Genomic DNA, 21,013 nt, shown 5'->3' with positions numbered 1-21,013 from the left:
ATCGGACATAGGGAGTCAGCCCTAACACAACAGGCAGTGAACTCCCGGGAGCCGAACCTACACCTGCGTGCTTCGGACCATTTTGAATAAGCAAATTATTCGTTAATGTCTATAATTTAAGTTTCAACTCGCGGGAGACTGATTGGCCGATCGCTCAACCAGCCACAGCACACTACGGAGGTCTGTGAGCCAAGATTGAATTTGGCATTTTATATTTTCCATGCAACTCTGGATCTTGTTCGCCCAGTGATGAAATATATGGGTTTCTGCTTATGACACATTTATCATAGAATTTTTGCGCAGTTCGGAAATAATAATGTTTTAAAAGTTCGAGTTTGAGCTCTCTGTGCATAGCCCTTACGGGGCAATACACAGGCGCATCTGTCGCAATACGAATACTCTTATTCTGAATTCTCTGTAGCTTGATTAAGTGAGATTCCGCTGCTGTTGCCCACACCGGCGCTGCATACGTGATTATTGGTTTTATTAGTGCGTTATAAATTATTATTCCGTTTTTAACAGAGCTACCTAAACGTCTGCTCATGACGGGGTAGAGGGTCATGAGCCTAGTGAAAGCTGTTTTTCTTTTCGCCTCTATGTGATCGCGCCATAGTAGTTTCCTATCCATGTGTACGCCTAAATATTTAACCACATTTTTGTGAGGAATTTGCTCATTGAAAAGTGTTAGTCGTGGTCTATCTTCAAGTGGCGGGAGATGTTTACGCGTAAAAACTATAGCTTCTGATTTAGTAGGGTTTACCTTAATTCGCCATTTTGTGCACCACTGTTCTATTGAATTTAACGCGGTTTGTAATCTGTCTGCTGCGAGTTCTAGAATACTAGATCTGCTAAACAATACCGTATCGTCCGCGTAGCAGCCAAACTGAACTGATCGGTGTGCGGGCTTAGGCATATCGTGGATATAAATATTGAATAAAACCGGCCCCAAGATGCTGCCTTGTGGGACTCCTGCTTTAATTATTTTTAAATCGGACTGTGCTCCTTCTGTCGTGACTCTAAACGATCTATTTTCTAAATACGAGGCCAGTAATTTAATATAACAATCGGGGAAGCCAGTTTTATATAATTTATAAATTAAGCCTTCATGAAGTACTCTATCAAAGGCTTTTTCTATGTCCAAAAACGCTGCGAGATTATAGCTATTCTGATTGAACGCAGTTATTATTTGTTCTGTCATACGGACCAGTTGATGCGTTGTTGAATGCGCGCTGCGAAAACCAAATTGTTCGTCCGGCAGTACGTCATTTTCTTTAATGTGAGCATTTAGTCGCTGTAGAATTATGCATTCAGCTACTTTTGACAATGTACTCAGCAGACTAATGGGCCTATAATTTTGGGGCAGTGTCTTATCTTTTCCGGATTTATGAAAAACTATCACATTCGCTTCTTTCCACTGCGATGGAAAATACTGTAGTTTAAGTATTCCATTTATTAATTGAGCTAGGTATTCCAAAATTTCATCGGGCAGTTTCTTAAGTACTACTGCCTGAATGCCATCGTTTCCCGGTGCCTTACGTGGTTTCATACGCCTGATAGCCTGTTTAACTTCCTGAGATTGAGTTAAGTAAGGTTTTGAGGTTAAAGGCTGATTAAGTTTAATTGTAAGGTCTCTGTATATTCTGGCATTAAATTGCGGGTCACAGGGTTCGATATTAGGTTGAAAGGCTAATTCAAGGGTATTCGCGAAGGCTTGTGCCTTGTCTGTCGGTGTAAAAGCGAACCCAGTGCGTGTTTGTAGCGGAGGTATTTTATCTATCTTATGAAGGAATCGCTTTGTCATACTCCAGGTGCTACCATCTTGCACCTGTAGCTGAGAGACTTTCGTCTCCCATTGGCTGCTCCTCCATAGAGTTATTTCATCGGAAATTATTTTCTGTAATTCATTAATTCTCGCTTTAATGTCGCGCTGCCTACGTCGAGTATATTCGCGCCTTAATCTATTTTTCTGAGAAATTAAATCCCTAATATACACCGGCAGTTCATCTTGCTTAAATCTAACCACCTTTTCTGGGATGCACGAGTTAATTGCAGTTTGAATTTTAACTGTAAGTTCAGTGACTGCTGATTCGATGTTATCTTTTGTTTCGAAGTTGGCAGCATCGGCTGCAGGCAAATTATCGACTAAATACGTCTGAAAGCCTCTCCAGTCGGCTTTCTTGTAGTCTTTAATTTTTCTCGGAGGACTGATGTCAGTGTCCACGTCATCGAATAGTAGATGTACTGGAAAGTGGTCAGACGACATTTCGTGAAAGACTCTGAGTTCGAATCCCGTTTGAACTCTCTTATTTAATGCAATATCTAAAATATCGGGGTTGTGCCTTAGTACTCCGCTATCGTGAGTGGGCTCTGAGGGAGCATGTACTTGATAATTTTTGTTAGACTCGTGTCTTTGCAGCAGTAGGCCATTGGCTGTATTGCTCCGACAGTTCCAGTCTTTATGTTTGGCATTAATATCGCCGACTGCTAGGAATGTGGGAGCTGAGCCATATAAGATGTCCAGCTCGTTTTCAGTTAGTGACCTGCCCGGTGGTGCATACATCGAAATAAGCACAATTTGTTGTTTATTGACTTTAAAAGTAATTGCCACAGCTTCTAATTTATTAAATTCAGGTAAATGAAATTCACTATGTTGTATACTTCTGTGGATTAGTAGGGCAACCCCTCCACTTCTGGTATCGCGGTCGCGCCTATAAATAGTGTAATTTAAGATAGTTAGACGATCTGTTGGAATTAAGTGTGTTTCGTTTATCGCCGCGATTCTAATATTATGTTTAATTAAATGATCGGTAAATTCGATTATTTTATTTCTAATTCCTCGTGCATTCCAGTAAAGGATGGTACTTAATCTACTGTCTACGGGGGTAGTATTAATGGCAGAACCTAAATTAAGGGTGTGCGGCATTAAAGCTGGCCGCTAATGCTGTCACGAAGCCCGTGGTGGCTTTTATTTTGTCCTCTATTGACTTGGACGGATTACACCAAATAGCCATTAAAATGCACATTGGTTCCAGGACGTGTGCCAGGTTAGGGTCCTGTGTAATGGCATCCGATTGGCCTACGAGCTTCAGAAAGTCGCTCGCGTTCATCGCTGGCTTCTCCGCGGGATTTAGCTGCGGTGAAGCAGTTGGCAATTCTGTTGGTGAGTCTGTCTGCAACGGGCTGGCTTGTTGTTGCGCGACTTTCTTGGAATCACTGGGGGGAGGGGTGGAGTTGGGTGGCGCCTTAGTACCTGGCTGATCCGTCACCTGACCTTGCGCCCGGCCTTTACCGTTTTTGTGCCCCGAATGGTGTTTCTTCGGGGGCCTCTGGGGCAGGGGCTGGCCTCTAGACCTGGGTGGGTTTGCCAAGACAGGATACTCCAGTTCATGCCTATCGCTCAGCAATGAATATTGATTAGGGCTCTGCCATTGCGGGGGGGCGGGGTAGCTCGGGGCTCGCCACGGCTGCCTTGGGGGCTGGGGGCAGTAGCCTGAGGGGCCGGCTTGTTGTGGGGGCGGGCGGACTTGAGCTGCGGCAGCTGCTCGCTTGTTTTCGCGCACTGCGCGTTTGGACTGCAGCTCTCTGTCTTTCCGCTCCTGTTGCGGGAGGTGACGCCAGTTCTCCCTCTTGTAGGTCATGCAGCCTCTGTAATTGGCGCAATGCGGGCCTTCACATCGCGCGCACTTTGCCTTCGTCCTGTCACCTCCCTGGGGGCAAACCTCGGTTTTGTGCCCTTGGCTGCACCATCGGCACACAGGGGAGGCTCTGCAGCCTTTTGCGGGGTGGCCAAACCTCTGACAGTTGCCACATTGGAGGGGGCCTTTGGGGTGTCGATAGTCCTCAACACGAATGCTGAGGCCTCCGAATGACTTCAGGTCGTAAATCCTTTCTGGATTTACGGCCTTCGGGAGCTCTACAACTAACTTATTTATAGGTTGCCTTGTCTGCCTGTTGTACAGAAACCAGAAGTTCTGCACTGGAAGCCCCATTGCGGCGAACTCAGCCTGAATGAATTGTTTGTCGGTGCTGCTATGCACTCGACAAAACACAAACTTGTTCGGGATCTCGTCCCGTTGCAGCAGCACAGAGTGTTGCACTCCGGCCTGCTCCAGTGCACGCACTGCCCTGTGGTACTCCTCCACGGTGGCAGTGTGAATCATGAGCTGGTCATGGCCGCGACTGACGCACGACCAGCGCTCCTGCAGTGCTGCATCCAGCACTGTTTTAATGGCCGGGTAGCTGTGGCCAGAATCCACGAATACATACAGGGGTTTCACCTGCATTTTCTTTGCCTGAGGGGCAGGGTTTGGCGGGGCAGGGCTCGAACCTGCGGACGTGTTGGCGGCCGTTTGATTGGCCGAGTTGTTTGCCCTTCTGACGGGCTGCTTGCGAAGTCGCTCGGCCTGCTGCCTGGCGATCGCGGGGTTCGTCAGTGGGGGGCGCAGTCTTTCGTTCTTCCCTCCCGTTTTCTGTTTTTTTGAGACGACTGTAGTGAAACCGTCGTCGCTAGACATTTCGGTTTCGTCGTCGCTCGGCAAGGGCACATCGATGCACTCCTGCATCACCTGCTCGTCACTTAACTGCTCCGTCATGTCGCTAGTGTACACCCTACAACGTACTAACACCCACTGACCACGCACCCGGTATTAAGCCGGGTTGTGGCTAGGCTGTAGGGTTAGCTACAACCCGGGTTGTTTTGCACGCTTACACTTCCTAGAAAACCTGGGAATACCACCTGGCCTGTACGCGAGTAAACAGGCTGTTCCTGGAATCTCGCAGCTCCGCTTGATGCGTCCGTCCTCGGCCAAGGCTCGAAGCGAACCTCGTACAGATAAAAAAAAATTAAAAAAAACCCGAACATGACCGACCCAGCCCGAAGGGCATGTCGATCTAAGGGGGTGAATCTTCGGCTGTCCGTTTCAAACGTTCATTTCTGTCCATAGAGTAATAATCTCATAGATATACACATTAACATATAAATACTTTTCAAGTAATAAAATTATTTACATATAGCAAATAAATATCAATTAAAATAAATAATTATGTAATCTGGACGGGAAACATATAATGTTACAGTACACTACCCTTATCCAGTCACATGTATCCAAATTACATAGTCTGTAGTTGGTTCCCGAAAATATTCGGTCGTGTACACACATGAATCTGAATTTAAGAGGAAGGTAATATTAGTAATCAAAAAATACTGTCCAGTATTCTTTTAAAATGGAAAATCAATAATGGTTTAAATACAGACTTGATTCTGGCTGTTACATACTGACATTAATTATCCCTGCCTATTTGAAAACAGCCTGCGGGCTGATTACGAGCACACACTTTGCGTTATAAGTTGCGATAAATAACGAAGGTTTGCGAAGAATATCGCAGGAACCAGCAACGTGATTACGAACACATCGTGTTTCGTTAAACTTCGAATATTGATGACGTTGTGGCGGTATATATCGCAAACTTTGATTACGAGCACACTTTTCAAGTGATATTTATCGCACCGGAGCTACGTTACAGTCATTTGGGGTAACTTTGTTCCACACAATGAACATAATGTGCATTTATCACTACCAAATCATATTCACATATTTCTTAAGACCAAAACTATTTAAAGATGATATCAGACTACAATATAGCCAACAAATAAAATTCATATAATTTTCATATTTAAATAATAATCATGATTTAATAGTGGACCAAAGTTACACTTATGTTTTGGATAACTTTGTACCAATTTTATATAAAAAAATTTATATAACAAACAGAGAGTTAAAACAATATTTTACCTTATCTAATACGAAGACATGTTATTAACAGTGCAAATACAAATGCAAGTTAAATATTTTCTTTTAATTCGACCTTGCTGCACATCTTGGTACCCAAACACATGTGATCATCTACAGTGAAATGTAAAAAAAACATGTACAATTTCAACCATTCATGCTTCAATTGGACCTCACAAGTATTTAAAAATATAAAGAATGGTATTTACTCTATACACCAATATTCACAACACTTACTTCGTTTTTTTTTTTTTTCACTAAAAATATAGTTTCTAATTCACTCAACATCATCAGAGCACAGAATTGGATCATTTATGTGCATCATTCCTCTTTTGTTCACAAGTTTCATGCAAGATTCGTCAAGTTTTTTAATTATATCTTCTTCCCGGTACCATATGGTATCTTTTTTCTCAGGCCACACCCACGTTTTCCCTTTTCTTGTCATACAGCTTATTTCATATAAAGTAGTATTCACTTGATCTTGTCGTTCTACTGTGATCACTTTTCCAGGGTAATGAGCGCCTTAGTATGAAACTATCACATAGTCCTCTATATTATATTCATATGTCGGTTTAGCAAGTTGATTTGTCACGAAGTTAAAATTTGGAACTTTTGGAATATATTCCAAAGCTGATTCACAGATATCAGTGTCTCGATCTGCAATCAGTGATGCAGGCTTACTGGTTTTGACCACATCACAGTTGTTAACAACTATCTCGGCTGGAGTAGGCACTATTTTTCTAATCCCTAACCTAGCTTTACATCTTCTCCCTCCTCTTGTTCTGGCACTTGATATTGGTCGTGATGCATTCTCTGATATGTCAGTATAACAGTTTCGGTATAGTTGTTCAGAACTGCTGTTCACTTCAAGTGTTCTTTTCTGTCCATGTGTGTTGCCACATTCTTTATTAATGTAGTATTCTTTGACCTCCTCCACAGAAATACTTCTTCCTGGTTCAACGGGTAGTCTGTATTTCTTTACATTTTTAACAGTCAGGTCTGACTCCCTAATATCTTCAAGATATTTCTTGAACTCAGTACCCACACATTCTGTTTATGAGTGATACTGGTTTTGCATATCCTGGAAGAGCTTCAAGTACTCTGTTACAGTCCACTGGGTAAAGGCCACTCTTCTCAAAACCTTTAACCAAGTTTGATGATGCTCTGCTTTGACCGCGAAGCAAAGCTTTGGCTAACAGTTCACTAAAAACGCCTTTGGGTAAACACACTTTCTTCTTTCCTTCTGGTGTTTTTCTCCACTCAGCTAGGACTTGTCTCCAGTTTGTCTTCAAAGATGAGAAGTAGGCAACGTCTAGTGGTTGCAGGAGATGTGTCGAGTTTGGCGGGAGGCATATGAAGCTTATATTGTTTTCTTCACATAAATTCAAAGTTTTAATTGAAATATGGGAGGACAAATTGTCCCCAATCAGTATTTTTTTCCCCTCTTTCCTTATGGCAACTGGAAGAAAGTGAAACTCAAACCAATCATCAAACACAGTTTGATCCATCCAACCACTTTCAGATGAATTAAGTTTTGTTCCATGAGGTGCATTATACAGCCAGTCTGTCCACTTCAGTTTTCCCTTAAATATAATATAAGGGAGTATGAATTTGCCCACAGCATTGCCGCAGAACATTACAGTGTAACAAGACTTTTATGTGTTGAGAATTTTCTCTGGATGTCTGCATGCCCCATATGAATCAATACTTTTCCTTTTGAAGGGGCGTCATGGAATCCAGACTCGTCATAATTGTACATGTTTTCTGGTAGAACATTTACAGTTTCCATTTCAAACTGCTCAGAGAACTTCTTTATTGTTGCCTCATTCACGAGAGCTCTTTTTCTTGAAATGTTAGTGGCAAACCTTTCACCGATTTCAGATTTGTGTCTTTCAATGAATGACTTACCCCATTTCCATCCTGGCATATTTCCAGGAAAGCAACGTACTTTCCTTTTTGCAGAATCTATGTACGATTTAACAATCAATAGTAAATCAAAGAGTGAAATGGAAATACCCATATCACTAACAGCGATGCAGTGCCTTACAAAAACAATTTCTTCTTCTGGAGAAAATATAATAGGGCGTCCGACTTTACGAGTATGTCTATTTTTTATTTTGTTAACAATTGTCTGTCTTGGAACTCCATACACTCTAGCTGCTTCTCGCTGACCAATACGACCTGCAGTTACATCTTCAATAATTTTGGCTAACAGATCTTCTGAGTAGGTACCTTGTTTTCGTGCCATACTGTCTCGTTCCGGGTTGAACTGGTCGTTTCCGCACCATATCTGAGATGAACAAAAAAACTGTTAACATTTGAGTATTTAATAATATTATTTTTAATATTTAGGTACACATATAGTATTAAAATCTGCAAAGAACGCTGTGTGTAAACAATTTTTTTTCATGTAATTCAATGAGTAACAAGTTCTTTACTAATATTTAAACATGTATGTATATATTTACAACCTGTGGTGATTTCAGTAAAAGTTATTGAAAAACAATGTTATTTCAATTTAATATCGTAATATACAACAAGTAAATTCCTAAACATGTAATTATTTTACAAGTGATGTCTATCAAGATAACTTTGGACCACATTTGGGGCAACATTGTACCGGTACAATGTTACCCCAAAACATGTTTGAAAATGCAGTGATATTTTTATAAGGTTCCGTTTTAATTAAATACGCCATTATACCATTCAAATAAACAGATACCATAATTAATAACCTAACTAAAGCATTTAAGGATAAACACTACACTTAATAGTAACAAATTTTACTTACTGTTGCAACTTGAAATCGGTCAACAAAAAGGCGCACTTCACCACCATAGAATAACTACTACTGCTTCCCAAAGACTGTGCACACAAGATGGATAACTTGTAATGCTTCTGCACAAAATATGACAAAATTAAACTTTCCTGCAACCTTTACTATGAGCAGCAAGGGTAATTTGAAAAAAACATTTTAAGTGAAATGAGGGACTGGTACAATGTTACCCTGAGGGGTACAAAGTTACCCCAAATGACTGTATATATCACGGGCATTTCAAGTGGTGATACGAAGCGATTGTGAGGTAAGTGATATAATTACTCTTAAAAATAATGTCCTCCCGTCCTAAAAACGGCATTATAATCGCACATTATTGTTTTAAATATAGTCGAGTACGATGTAAAGCGATGAAGTTAAACGAAAACAATTGTTTTAGGTTAGCGTGTGTATATTTAACACGCGAACATTATTTTTAACATGCTATTTCTGTTTATTAATTGTACCATGAAATCATTGTTTTCAATGCATAGTTTGTGTGGAATAATTATGAAGTGGTTTAAATACGATCAAAGTAGGTAAGAAGAATAAATAAATGCCGTGTCATAGCTTATAAAATTAATCCTAACCTAAAGAGCGATATTATTTACACGCACATTATGAACATAACATAGCTATAAATAGTTCAAATAGGCTGCTTATGCATATTTTGTGTTTGGGTATTTGCTCAACCGTTGCCTACGAACGGCTCAACATGCATTTTTGTTTAATCTGTGCGCTTGTAGACTTCAGACAGTAAATGGTATATTTCTCTATTTAGTTTCAGAAAGCTATTTCCGGCCTCCTTGTGTGTTCAATTGTGCAAGAAATTTTTAATTTGTGCTCATTCATTTACATATTGGCTCTATTACCTAAGTGTGTTAACATTGGTAATTGTTAACAAGTGGGGCTGATCATAAAACAAATAACTTGATGAATAATTTATTTAGGAATTCCTTAAGCAGGATGATTCTATTAAATAACATTTCGAGCTTTTATGTAGGGGAGGCGAGGCTTTATTATAAAAATAAGTTTATGAAAACGGTAATTTTGAGTTCCTATTATTAACCTTGATACTTATTTCTGTTGAGATATTTCAAGTTGTTTACTGTTTAAATTGTTGGTTATGTGTGGTTAGCTACACTTCAAATACTGCAAATCTATTCATGTCTACATTTGGTTAGGTTAGCTGCATTTTAAATATTGTATAATGAGGTAAATCTGGTGAAAAGCTACTTTTCCATATGTTTTTTTTTTTTTAATTTATTTATTAGTTTTCAGACAATGATTCCAATAATTAACATAGGCTATCAATACTGTAACATTGTTTTACTAATAGAAAATTAAGCTTACCTCACCTAACCAACCATCCACACATATTTTGTAGTACAATTAATGTAACTAACCTATCTTAACTAACCATTCACACAGATCCACACTATTTTTTTGTTATTTTTAATTCATCTAACAAACTTAATGGTGGGAATGGCTGGTTTGATTAGGTTAACTACAAATACTTGAAAGTAGTGTAGACAGTTTATTAGGTTATGGTAGTTATATTAAATATACTGTGAACTCATTTTAACAGTTTTTAAGAATTATATATTGTAACACAGCTAACTCTAACCTAACCAACCACACTACAGTTTATACCTATTATTTTTGTTGGTAACATAACTTAAGAAACAGTTCACAAAATCACACAGTATTTTTAATGTAGCTTACTTAAGCCAACCAATCATTCTCATGTATTAAATTTTTTGATTTACCTAACCTAACAAGCTATTAAAATGGCATATTTCTAGTTTAACTGCTTGAAGAATTACAACACACTCATGGAGAATTGTTGGAAAAGAAGTCTAAAAGTTAAAATTGTTTTTAGAAATTAAAGAAAAATGAATGCAGTTATGCATTACATCGAGGAATATTAGCTCAATAATACCATATTAAAAATTATTTCTATTAATCAGGCCCTCTTGTTAACAATTAGTAGCCTACCAAACTATATTACACTAATTTAGTTAATGTTTGAAAATATTTCAGGTTCTACACAATGGCCTTTGCTGCCTTTCTGCTAAATATCGAACTGGAGGAGAAGGCAGAGAAGATTGTTAAGAAACCATCAAAATCCCTTCGAATTGCCAGATTGCACCCTCATAGCAGTTGGAAAACCTTAGAAAATGAAGAAACATGAAGAAACAAGCTATGCAATTTAATAAATACTTTGTTATCATGTTTGTTGCATTTATTAAAGAAATTGTGAAATGAAAATAGTGTTCACTCATTTCCATGTTACTTTTGAGTATAACTTGGATATTATATTAAACACATGTTAACTTTTTGTTTTCTGGTTTCAGCAGATGATCTCATTGTCCTGAGAGAGTTGGCAGTGGCTTTTTTTAACCATTTTTTTTTGTGTGTAAAAAATAGATACTATGAATCATTTAATGATAGGTTGTTATTTAAAGTAAATCTCATACATACATGTGCTGCTTCATGTTTACAGGTTTTTTATTTAAAAATTTTGCAATTTCAGACTTTGTTTTGGTTTTAAACGAAAAATATTTACAAAGAGTGTATTATTTAATAGCTCAATTATTTCCATGGATGGTTATAATTAAACAATTATTAATATTAACTATTAATAGCCTGTCCAATAAAAAAATCAATGCACATGTCTGTAAGGATACAAAAAATGATTTCTTAACACAATATTTTCTCATAATTGGCAATTTTAGCACATGCTTCCAGCATGCCTTTTAACTTTTCTTTAAGTTCTTTGATGCATTTTTAATCAAATTGCTTGTTACCATTTCAGAAGCACATATTCCCAATGCTTCTCATCAGCTGCCAGCTGTCTTTCTTGAATGTTGTTTATCAGCTGCCAGCTATCTTTCTTGAATGCTGCTCTTTTTTTTTATTATTTTTAAATTGTACTATTAATCATTACCAGTATGAATTGTATAGGTTACACTAGGTATTATAGAGGCAGAGTTATAATAAAGGAGGTGCTAATAACAAAGCACACATTCTATAAAGTATGCTGACTAAAAGTATTATCAAGGTTTTTCCAGTCAAAGATTTCACAATGCTTGTATATAACCATTCTTTACTCTTTTTTTTTTTTGTGTAAACAAGATATAACATGGAAGAATTTCATTAGGCTAGCTGACTATCAATGCAAGTTCCAGCAGGTACAACTGCTAGTTGTTGCCAGTGAGCCCATTTGTATACAGTATAGACATTGTTTCATGTGGATGAATATAAAAAAAATATTTTGAACTAATTTTTATTATTGTAAGTTTAGAATCAATGTAGGTATGTTTATTGAGACCGAGACAAGTACAAACAAATTAAATGGCACACATTGCATTTAGTTAGATAATTCAGGAACAAATATTGACTTAGTATGATTCATCTTGCGATAAAGTTTGGTACAGCTCCATTCCTTGCACCTCCCCAGTCAACACACTGCATCTTATGAATTGTTATCATCACTCACTGTTCTTATCTTTCTATTTATCATCAGAATAACCAATAACCATTAAATCTGTGCTTAGATGTGTGTGAATATTAAAATAAGCAATTTTTGAGCTAGTATTTAGAGATCAAATCAAATGTTTCTTAAAATATGTGATGAAGCCTTTGAACAGCTTATTTAACTATATTAAGTAAAATTTAACTTAAATAAAAGACTAATACAGTAAATTAATATGTAACTGATTGTGACTGATGGCTATTATAACAAATATGCATAAAAAAACTCTTAGGTTTCTTGGCTATTTTATGAAAACACAAGGATTGTAAGAGGTCTTGTTTTAATAATGAACCTACCAGGGGTATATGTAGGGGCAAGAGGAATATATGCCTCCCCCAAAATCCTAAAAGAAAAATCTATATTTCCCCCCCCCCCCCCCCAAAAAAAAAAAAATAAAGCCAACAGCAGGCTAAGTGCTTCTATACCACTTTCCTCCTCCCCATCCCCCTTGCTTCCTCATAACAAAATTTTGCATACACTTCTGAGTAGAACAACTTCAATTTTAATTTTTTTTTAATATGAACTATTAACACTTCCATGTTCATGCAAGTCATTTTTTTGTGTTTCATTTTAAATGTAGCACACCTCCAATTTCTCTCTGTCAACTTTCAGGTATCGTAACTACTTAATTTTCACCACTCTTATTTTAAACCCACTACACCAATCTCAAACCAAATTGGAAGCATACCAGTATTGAAAAAAATATATATTTAATTTTCAAATAAATATATGGAAAAGTATAGGATAAACAAAATGCATGACTACCACAATATAATGTCTACCAGAGGTTGAGGGACAAAACCACCTTCTAGAATCTACATCATTCCCAATGATGATGCTGTACCGAAGATTTGGATAATTCTCTGGTCAAGGCTGCTCATAAATATAACTTGGATAATATTGCCAGCTGTTATCTTAGCAGCTATTGCTTAAGCTGCTCTTTTTATTACAGCATATATCATGTTGATCCATTACTGAATTTAAAAAAAAATGGATTAAATAATTGGTATGCATGTACATCAGAAATTGTTCAAACTGAATATTATTTTACATATTAAACCATCAATTCCTAAACTTGCTGAGAAAAAGTAATCTATTAATTTATCTTAATGGGAAAAAGGGGGGGGCGGAGAATTAAAATTATTGAATATTTCAAGACAGTTTTTAAAATAATTGCATCATATTAATAATTTACATACATGTTGGATCATTAACCAACTTGAATGCCATCTTGAAAACAAAGTTGTTTACTCAGTACTTACTCAAAACTTACTCTAATTACTCAGTACTTAGTTTCACTTGTTTAAGTCATTGGTGAGATTAAATTAAACAGCAATTAAAAAAACATAGCAATGAGCTTTCATATCCTCAGATTATAAAAAAAATACTGTTCTTAAACTGAAAATTTTCAAGAACTGTTCCATAATAACTGTTTAAAATGTCAATCTTTTTAAATTGAAACATTATGGGCCTAATTTTATCCTTAGAATATGCAACCTAACACACTGAAGAGTTTAAAACAGACTTCAAAAAATGAAAATACAAAAAGTAGCCCATATCTTCTCCATTGTAATTGAAGGCTGCTGCTTACATAAAAATTGTAACGCTATATTCACTAAAGAAAAATTAATAAGAAAACTAATATTTTGCCAATGGTAATGGTTTTTAATGTCCCTAAACGTTTGTTAAGCCTCTTTGCCAGTTAAATCCACAGATACATGCAAGCTTCACATTCATTATTTGAAGAAATATTGGCTGCAAACTCTCTGTGGCTCTTAATAAACCACACCATGATTTCTGTTGGGCAGCAGTAACTTTACCAGTGCCACTCTAAGGCTTATTTTAACTGAGAACACAAATATTCAACACAGTGTCCTCTTTAATAGCGGCATGTGCACTCTAATCAAGAAAACCACAAATTTAAATAATTTACTGTAATTAAACTTTACCAAGTGTACGAAGGGAGTAAAAAATGTTTGAGTGACCTATGATATAAATATTAGCAAAATTATTTTTATTTACGAATGGTACTAATATCTTGAAAACATTGTTTTAAAACACTTGTATATAAAATCCACGAAAGCACATGAGTATTAAAATATATTTATAAAATTTTAACTGATTAGATTATATAAACTAGAAAGCTCACCGCTGGAAATATGTTAAAAAGTGTTGTTTTTATTAGGTATGCTAATAACCACATATATGTATAACTTTGAAGTATAAGGTTATGATTTTACACAAGCACACCAAACTTGACTAAACATTTGTTAAATTCCATTCTTCATATCATATCAATAATAGGTAAAATAAAAACAGACACGGGTTCGTGGTAATTAGTTGTTCCTTTAATTTTGTAACCTGTAGAGTGGCCTCATTTTCATTCTATTGAAGTTTAAACCAACGACCATATATCATAAAGACCGGAAACTCAACGCTGTTTTTCTGTACCTACAAACAATCGCCGATTACGCTGCCATCTATGAATCTACAAATGAAATACCGTGATCGAAAGTGCGTTAACGATATAAATCGATATGTATAATACAAATCGATTAGCAACGTGTTTCGAGCTATCGAACTGGCTATTTTCCGTCGTATAATAATAATATTAATAATAATAATAATAGCCTTTTGAATTAGTTTCATAATCTTATTTGCAGGATGCTCGATACAATTTCAATGTGCTGAAAGTGATCCTGTGTTAAAAAAACTGTTCATTTTTTTTTTAAATTTAAACTTTGGACTAAATGAGATCTGCTAATTAAAATTCTCCTTAGTTATCACAGACACGATCAGGTGGTAACTCAATTCTTTCAAGTCACGTTTGGGCACTACATTTTTCTTTTTCAAATGGAAAATCATTAAAAACCCATTTAACCTAGCGGGATGAATAAACAAAAAGAGTCAAAGTTACAAACATAACCCAAGAAAAAAAAAAGGAACATGAATATAACATTTGATGATTTCACAATTTAAATAAACTAAAAAACTAAGTTTTGTGTACATAGTGCATCTCACACAACTATGTAAACCATAATATGGCAAGGTTGAAACAACACTAAAAAGGCTATTTTTAAAGTTCAATACATCCATCCTTCACTGTCCACAGAATTTTGTTCTTTCGACTCAAGTAGCGACTTGAGTGGTGCAGTCCGCTGGGGAATCGGTGGCGGGAGAATGGGGAGGAGATACCTAGGCATGCACAAGTGTTCCATTGGGCCATAAGTTTTGAAAGTGGGAAATCGATGCCACATATTGCATCCGGCAACCAGCATCAATGAAGGCAATATTCAGGCTGTATGTTTGGTCCACTGAAAGAGGCATTAGGAGGGTAATGATTTGAAGACAATGCTGCAGTCAAACAGTACATGTGCAGTTGGCTGCTGGAGCACCAGTCTTCTTTTCATGAAGGGATCAAAAATGGGAGGGGGGGGGGGGAAGTATATATGCTTAAGGAAACTATGTAGAAAAAAAAGGCATTCCACTTGTAGTTTTCGTATATCACCAATAAATCTGTATAAAAATATTCCGGTTTATATTTGAATGACCCTAATATCTAATTCACTTTTAAGAATAATATTGTATATTGTTGCATTCAAAATTTACATTAAAAAAATGACTGTGACTTACAAAAAGTCAACAGTAAATACAATATTAAAGTTTACTAGTCAAGCCTTGAAATTTTGAGTTAAAATTCAGCATGAATTATTTTTGTGTTAAGTCTAAACCTTTAGACCTCATAAATCATAAATATTTTCTTCAAAAGTTGTTATTTCAAGATCAAAAGTAAAGTAAAAGACCTAGTAATTGTATCTCACTTACACAACTTTAAAGTGTACAAATAAAATCATATATAGTTCTCAGAATGAGTTTCCTTGGCCCACTCGTGTTTCAAGTATACCAGCTTTCTCACATTACACAAGGTAGCACACCACACTTTTCTGATGGTTCATAAATTTTTGTGAAGGAAAATAGTATAAATAATGCTGTAAAGACCTAATATAATTTCTGGTTTGAAGCTAACTACTGCTAAATAAATCTAAAACCAACTGTATAGCTCTTAGAAACATATGTACTATGGAGTAGATGAAAGAATTGGACTGAGGATACCTTCTTTCTCTTCACCCACAAGATGAAACAATTTATATTTAAACACAATGTGGGTAAATGTTCCGCACAGCGTATCCAAGCCTATCCCTTGATCCTAATGGCATGATCCTGAATATATTGATCCTGTGGTACATGATGCTTGCTGTTTTAATTTAGTACATAGAAAGATCCTGGATACAATAATGGGGTGATGTAACAATGAATTCTGATGGTATTATAACATCAAATAAAAATCTGAAAGTAATTTTTTTTTTACTTCCTAAAATTATTTTTATTGTAATATTTTTGTTATGTCCAGGATCTTTGATGTACTAAATTAAGACAGCAAGCATCATGTACCACAGGATCAATCATACAGGATCAAGGCTTAAACTTGAGTACGTGATAAGGAACAATTACCCACGTATAACAAGAAGATACCAAAATTTAATTATAACTGAACAAAAAAATAAGATGCAGTAAAGGAATGCTAAGGGTAATGGAAAGTCCTAAATAGGTAATTTCATTTTCTGGTTTATAAAATAGCCTATTTGAAGCATAATATAGATTTTCATGTACACAGGTGAGATTGGCACAATTTTAATTGTTTCGCTATCAACATTTTGCAGAATACTTTATTTTATTAATTTAATTGGAGGTCTATGTGCATTTTAGCAATGCAGTCAGCATACAGAGAGCAAGTGCAATAATTAAAGTTATCATTTTTTGTCTCTGAATATATTATTTTCACTCATTGCAGTAATGTTTGGTTACATTAAAGTTTCAAAAGATATTTAGAAAGTTTTAAATAAATAAGAATGGATGCGATAGTGTACACTGTACAGAAGTTTTATTATTATTTTTTTAAATTTCCACCCACTGGTATTTTCAACTTCTTGCAGCACTGGTTAATCCTAAAAAAATTGTTTCAGATCAAAGTTTTATACAAGTTTTAGAAGAATTGCAATAATTGTTATAGATTTTATAGTTAACTTAATAGAGTAATTAAGAATATTTGTTTGTCCATTAACCCCTCATTATTTTACCCACAGCACCCTTGGTGGTTATCAGGTGGTTATAAAATTTTTTAAAATTGACAACAAATTTGAACAGATTCTATGGTGTGCCTACTAAGATAGTTAGGAGTTTTTTGTCCTCAAACCCTTGTTTTTTCCCACCCCTTAACAGTTATGGCTGGTCATATTCAAGTATGTAGACAAAATTTTTGGTAATACTCCTTTAAGTTATAATATGTTCAAACAGATGTGATAGGTTTCATGTTATGGGAGTTGAAGTGATTTAAATGTTTTTCAAAAAATCTTCCCCATTTATACCCCTTTTGTTGGCCTATATCCATTAACAAACTCAACTGAGAATTTCCATAACCATATTTTATGTATTAAGTGATTTATTTGTACAAAATTATGGCAGTTATAATGACAATAAAAATGTGGTACATACACATGGTAACGACTGCAACAGGTAGTCTTTCTTCGAAACATACCTAACAGTACAATTTATTCTAGTCATGAGTTTGCTTTTTTCAGCTAATTTATAATACCTGAACAATTTTAACTTACAGGAAATGTAACACATATTTAGTACTTACAGTTAAATTGATCAATACTACTTTTCACACTTTATTCTACAAATGATATTTAATCCCTACAGTCAAATAAATTAACCAAAAACAATTCATTTGAAATCAAATAACAAAATACTACTAGTTTATAAGATGGTAAGAATTCATTTAAAAGCATGTGTTATTTTTTAGTATGCAGACTTTTTTGGGAGCTGCATGTATATAAAAGCTTGTAACCTTTTAATTTTATTTTAGATATTTCAATTTTCTCATGTTACTCAATACATGTATGTGTCCACTGGCTTACGTAAAACACTTTTACATACATAAAAAACTTTTGTATAATTGTGCGCTGTGAATACAGGTAATCCTGAATGTTCTTATGAAGTGACATCCAATTTTAAATATCATTTAATTTAACACAATAAATCAAATGAGTGGTTGTAACTTATAATGAACACAAAAGTAAGAAAAAAAAGGCCACACGGCAGAAATGGTAGTTAAAAAAAAGGTAGAGGGCTCATTGGAATTTCATTACATTTACAAATCGGAATACTTTTGTAGTTTATAATGTAAAAAAAAACCTTTATACTGAATAGTTATTGAACATAAAACATCAAGTAAAATAAGTTTTTAAGTGTGGATGTAGAACTTATTGAAGGTTCAATTGCATACTATACTACAACTTACTTTCTAACTAGCTGTATATACATCACATGAGCATAGGTTATAAATATGTTGAAGATCAACATTTTAAATTTTCCTCTACAATTTATGGTCAGCCTTGCTATGTTTAAACTCGAATTACAATTCTTTGAAGAGAGTGGCCCAATCCCATGTATTGTGACTTTTTTTGCAATGTGATTCAAGGAATTGGACTGATCGGAAAAAAATGTTAAGGCAACAGATAAGGGAAACAGTAGAGAACTGTGTAGGAGGTTTAATAAAAAAAAGTATCCCGGTCACCATACCAATCTTTAACATCAAATAAAAAGTGTGAAATACCCCACACATATATGTTTGTATGCGCCTGTACAAAGGTTGTAATGATGGACTGCATGTTGACCAATAATGTTAAATACTGCTTCATCACATGTAAATGCTACCTGTGAATAACAAAGGACCTTAGAGGCAGGTGAAAATATATATATGCACAAGTAGATCTTACAAGTTATGTTATGTAACATAAACATTTCACCTATATTTGGCAGCATTCTAGACATAATAAATTATAACAATAGATCCATACTTCACTGTCCACAGAATTAAAATATGTTGTAGCAGCACCACGATTCAATTTGATGCAGTCACATGTAGTGAAAGCTCCAATATCAAAATGTTCGGAACATACATATTTAGTTTTAAATGTTTCAGCATTACTGGCATCAAGGTCATAGCCAATTGCAGCAATCCACTTCAATAACCTGGAAACAAAACAAAAAAATTTTATAGTGTGAGCTAGTACATACTTAAATCAGTATTTCCAGATTATTAGCTAGCATGTAGCATACTATAAATATAAGGTATAAACATACATGTATTTAATTATGTGTATTTAGTTTAGCATTACCACTCAATGAACGTATATATTTCAGAGGTAATGTTTTATTATTAAAGTGCTGTAGAGTGTAATAAATTTGGTGGGTTTCTCTTAATTACGATATATTAATTTTCATTGAATCACATATTGTATAAATAATATAAATTCAGTAACACAAAACGATTTTTAGGGTTCATATCACAAATCATTACATTTAAATTACTGATTTATGGTAATTTTACTAAGCCCATACTATCCCCAAATGGGTATATGTATATATATGTGTATACATATGTGTGTGTATGTATATATATATATGTATGTGTATATATATGTGTGTGTGTGGGTTATTAAAAATAAATAAATGATTATACTACGTAATTACAAAATTATTATGTGCGCAAATTCAGGTCTCGATAATATCGCTCTATAAATCCTGTATAATAAGCCTTAACATAAATGCCTAACCCTTAACATGTTAAACCACTTATTGTAATTTTTTTAATATAAACTCACTTGCTTCGGCTTCATGGAAATCTGAATGTTCTCACATCAGGATTAACAGTAATACTGTTCCTGCACGAAGACACAAAACATTGATGTGTATTCACAGGCATCTTCATCGGCTTCTTAATTCACAATCATATAGGAAAATAATTCAAAATGATAAATCAAACTTCATTGTAAAATCCATCTTTCACTCGACCAAAATCTACTACAAACCGAAAAAAAAAAGAGCGACTATAATGCTCAAATCAATCTGTAAACGAATATTACTGCAAAAAAAAAACAATTTTTACAAATCAACTGTTTTTGAAATCAAAATAAATTAATATTACACTATATTTATTGCATTATTAGTATTTATTGCATAAATTTAGTTTCTTATAAACATTCAATTGACATTTGATTATGAACACTAACGCTACCTATGAATTTACAAAAGAACTAGGTCAATCTACTAGCGCTATCTGTTGTGCAGATTAAAAATAGTATCTGGGTACATAATGGCCTATTAGAGTTGCCACCCCCTGGTTTAAACATGCTTCTCGTTCAATGTTTATGTTTTTTCATGGCAAGACGAAGTTAGCCACAATGACGATGCGAAATCTTTAACTGCATTTTTAATTTAAACTTCTACGAAAAAGGCAGCAAAAAAGCTTTAAATACTTTATTTAAGAAATTAGTGCATTAAAAAAGATTATTTTGTTCTCAGTAACACTAAGTATTCATGATTCACTTACAAAATAGTCTGTTCGACGAACATATTAATTGTTCAATTCAGGGGGGGGGGGACACTTCATAGGGCAAGGCAATCGCATTTTTCCAGTTGCTATACAGTTTTATCCAACATCTGAGAACGAAAATTATAATCAAAATACCACGTTGATTAAATAAATATTACATTTGTTTTAACATTTTATCAAATTTATGGCATAAATTGGTATTGTTGAAATGAAAATAATATATTTACTTAAAAGAAAATAAACAAATTTTCGTTGGCATGTTGAACCACTTGTTTAACCAACAACACCATAATTAATGGCGTCGGCGTTGAATTAAGTAATATTAGGTTTAATAAAAAACTTTCTAAGGAAATTTTGTTTCAATCATGTTGAAATAGTAATCTCGTTAAATAATATCAATGATTTCATGA

General features: G+C 35.1%; 1 long non-coding RNA gene across 1 annotated transcript; it reads right to left on the bottom strand.

Annotated features, from left to right (window-relative positions):
- Positions 1-17,624: 17,624 nt before the first annotated feature.
- LOC134546277 (uncharacterized) lies at positions 17,625-20,451 on the bottom strand. The gene is made up of 2 exons (XR_010079124.1): positions 19,873-20,451; positions 17,625-19,240 (listed from the first exon to the last, which is right to left on the bottom strand). It is a non-coding gene; the product is annotated as an uncharacterized LOC134546277 (long non-coding RNA).
- Between the last annotated feature and the right edge of the window lie 562 nt (positions 20,452-21,013).

This window comes from Bacillus rossius, chromosome 1, assembly GCF_032445375.1.
Source record: "Bacillus rossius redtenbacheri isolate Brsri chromosome 1, Brsri_v3, whole genome shotgun sequence".
Taxonomy (NCBI): domain Eukaryota; kingdom Metazoa; phylum Arthropoda; class Insecta; order Phasmatodea; family Bacillidae; genus Bacillus; species Bacillus rossius.
Note: the sequence above shows the minus strand (reverse complement) of the source record. Positions and strands in the feature narration are given on the sequence as shown.